Here is a 4003-nt window from a genome sequence, read left to right on the forward strand (position 1 = left end):
GAGGAGTGCGATGAAGATCAGGAGGAGGAAGAAGAGGAGGAGGTCCCGAACCTCCTTGGCGCCCATGGCCCGACGCGTCGGTGCTACGCCGGGGCGGCCGCCCTCGCCGGGTACGCCAACGGCGGGTCGTTGCCGCCCTCGAGGTACGTCAGCACGCCCTCGAGTGTGCGGTCGGGGACGCCCCATCACAGGTGACGCCCCTCGCTGTTCTGCCGGCCGCCAACCACCGGCGCACCGTTGATGGACGCCAAGAGCTGCTGCTGGCGGCGCTCGAAATACGCCGCCCAAGCCGTGTGGTTGTCGGCAGCGTACTGGGGGAGGGAGAGTTGGGCGTCGGTGAGGGAGGCGCGCACGACCTCGACTTCCTCGGCGAAGTACTTCGGCTTCACCACGGCGTCGGGCAACGGGGGAATGGGCACTCCCCCGGCGTTGAGCCTCCACCCCGTCGGCCCGGCGCGCATATCCGGCGACGCCGGGATGTTCACCTGGAACAGGAGTCAGGACTTCTGTTCGCGGAGCGAACGGCGGCCGAAGCCGTTGGCCGCCGCCTCGTCTCCGGGGTAGCGTTCTGCCATGGCGACAGGCTCGGGAGAGGTAGAGAGATAGAGGGAGGGGCTGGACGGCGGCGCTCGGGAGAGTTAGGGAGAGGGAGGAGCTGGGCGGCGGCGAGGGGCGGGGCTGGTGTGAGCACAGGCGAGTGCAGGCCACCGGCTATATAGCCGCGCCGCACCCGTATGTACGCGTGCGAGGGAGGGGAGGCGTCGACGCGCCATCCCGTGACGCGCCGCCCGTGTGGAATCAATGGCAAGGCTGACCGGCGGCAGCCTTGACATTGATTCCCCGCGGGAACCGAGGCCGTTGGGGGAAGACGAGGCGCCGTGTCGGTGACGCGGCGGGCCCGCGGCTGTTTCGCGCCAAAACAGTTCGCCCCGGTGCCTCCGGGCGCCCCCCAGCGCGCCGGGTTCGGCCTGGATCCGCCGGCGCTATTTTCGGCCCAGGCCAGCGAAAATCGGACTCCCGGGGGCGCGACTGAACCGTTTTTTTGGCACCGGCGCGAAAAAATCGCCTGGGGAGGCCTTCCTGGGCGCGGCTGGAGATGCCCTTACAATTAATTGATGTCTTCAATTTATAGTTGGGTCACACGATTTTGACCGCTTCAACAATTTCTTCATTCAATTATTTTAACACTTCTTTTCGTTACCAATGTTTCCAAATTTTGAACCTATTCCATTCAATTGAGGTATTGAATTTTGAATTTGGTTTACGATTTTGACCGGGACAACAATTTTTCAAATCAATCAACAGCAACAGGTATATAAAAACATATCAATTCCGCGCACCCTTCCACCACCTAGAAAAAAGAAGCGCCACCATGTGATACTGTAGCACCAATATAGTACTTGCAACCACCGCCACCGAAATTTCCTCATATAAATATATGTTATTAGCGGATAATACAGAACCACACCACGAAAGACCCATCAAATAAACACATTATAAATAAAAATAAGGGGTATAAGCTTTTTGTAAAGTCAAATTTCTTTAACTTTGACCAAGTTTAGAGCAAAAAATATCAACATCACCAATATTAAACAAAAAAATGAAAATTCATTTCATGATGAATCTAATCATATCGATTTGATATTACAGATTTTTATATATTTCTCTACAAATTTGATCAAACTTAAAAGGTTTGAATTTTCAAAAAACTAATACGCCTTATATTTTGAAACAGTGTGAGTGATCATTTTATAGAAATTCAACAACACCAAAGGCAAATTCAACAACACCAAAGGTGCAATAAAGTGCGCCCATTCCTTCTAGTATGGATGAGGTTGCGTGGTGTTGTGAGCATTTGCATGTACTGTGTTTTGAAAAACGATCATAAAACAAAAACAAAACACAATCCGATCTAGAACAGGATTTCCACCAAGGACCAATATCGTCGCCGCTAGCTATGACACCACTTGGGGTGGTGGCCTCACCGCCACTCCGTTGCCAACGAACGCCGGAGTCCCATGGTTGCCATTTGACCAAAAGATCCAATGGGGGTAGAGAGGCGTAGACACACCAACCTTCCCCGGATTTGGGCTAAATAGAGCTCAGATGGCTCTCATTTATAGGGGCATCAACGGTGACGCCATCATCCATGCCAGGATCCAGCCAATTGGGGCACCATGGCCGAGAGCATCACTCACTACCAGGAGTTGCTCGCCCGCTCCCTTAACTTCCTCCGCAATATCATGTCACAAGTTGTTGTCATGGTAAATCCAGGCACTCGGCCAGCCGTGCCGCCGAAGAAGGGGAAAGGAGACGTTACCTTGTTGAAGACATTGCTCGGAGATGCTCGGACTTGTTCTTCAGGGTGAAAACCTAGAATCTTGCCTTTGGTCATTGGATCCGATGACGGCAGTGCTGGAGGGTTGTTCCCTTCGTAAAGACATTGTTGCTGAAGAATGTCATGCCCATGTGGTGTCAACAGATGGCTGGTGCTTGTTGATTGTTGCTTTCACTTTTGATTCTTTTCTGTTTCCTCGCTTGGGCATAACTTTGATTTTGTAGGCTTTGCTATTTGCCAGCGAGTTCTTTTATGTGTATTAGTGTTGTGTGCATCTTAATTATGTAGAGGCGACAGATGTATGCTCAATATTGGTTTGTATCCATTTGATGCTTCATTTTGAGTTAATAAAGTTCACCCTTGATAGTCTTGCTATATTATTATTTGTTTTTAAGCGTAAGATATTTCATGTGTAATAACCTTAATGAAACCTTTAATCATCCTTCCAAGATGACAAGAATTGCTTGCCGTTTAACTAATTTTGGCAACTAGATCTGATCTAGGATAATACTAATAACTAAGAACTACTCAATTAGTAGAAATGAACCCCGGAATATTACATGGATATGCTCACCAAGGTGGAGAAGGGAATATATGTCGAAACTTGGAATCGCATCATTCTCCACCTCGTATGCATACCAATTTGTGTTGTGAATTGTGCCGTCTGACATGTATGTATTGGCGCGAGATAGTTCTACTTTCAACAAATTATTTGCTCTCAATCTATTCTGATGCATTTATCAGCAAGTTTCGTTATTTCCCGTCCATAGACTGAGGAGTATAGATGTTTGATGAAATCGCGTAGACAAGCAACAATATATTCTTCCACTTTTTGTGCGGAGAGCATCAAATTGACAAAATGAAAAAAAAAGGAGAGGATTAATAAGCTACTAACAATTATATTATCTCTTTACACTTGGATCATAATTTTTCATCATCATCAACATAGAATTCGTCCTCCCACCGATTCTCCCAGCACAAACCAAACCAATGGAGAACGCCTCACCATCATTCTATTGCCAACGAACGCTGGAGTCCCATGGTTGTCGTTCGACCAAAAGATTCAATGGGAGTAGAGAGACGTAGACACACCAACCTTTCCCGGACTTGGGCTAAATAGAGCTCAAATGGCTCTCATTTATAGGGGCATCAACGATGACGCCAGCATCCACGTCAGGATCCAGCAAATTGAAGCGCCATGACCAAGAGCGTCACTTACTACCAGTAGTTGCTCGCCCGCTCCCGCAACTTCCTCCGCAATATCATGTCACAAGTTGTTGTCATGGTAAATCCAGGCACTCGGCCAGCCGTGCCGCCGAAGAAGGGGAAATGAAACGTTACCTTGTTGAAGACATTGCTCGAAGATGCTCGGACTTGTTCTTCAGGATGAAAACCTAGAATCTTGACTTTGGTCATTGGATCCGATGATGGCGGTGTTGGAGAGCTGTTCCCTTCCTAAAGACATTGTTGCCGAAGAATGTCGTGCCCATGTGGTGTCACAGATGGCTGGTGCTTGTTGATTGTTGCTTTCACTTTTGATTCTTTTCTCTTTCCTCGCTTGGGCATAACTTTGATCTTGTAGGCTTTGCTATTTGCCAGCTTTTTTATGTGTATTAGTGTTGGTTGTTTGAGTTAATAAAGTTTGCCCTTTATCAAAGAAAAACA

This window comes from Triticum aestivum, chromosome 1A, assembly GCF_018294505.1.
Source record: "Triticum aestivum cultivar Chinese Spring chromosome 1A, IWGSC CS RefSeq v2.1, whole genome shotgun sequence".
NCBI classification, from domain to species: Eukaryota; Viridiplantae; Streptophyta; class Magnoliopsida; order Poales; family Poaceae; genus Triticum; species Triticum aestivum.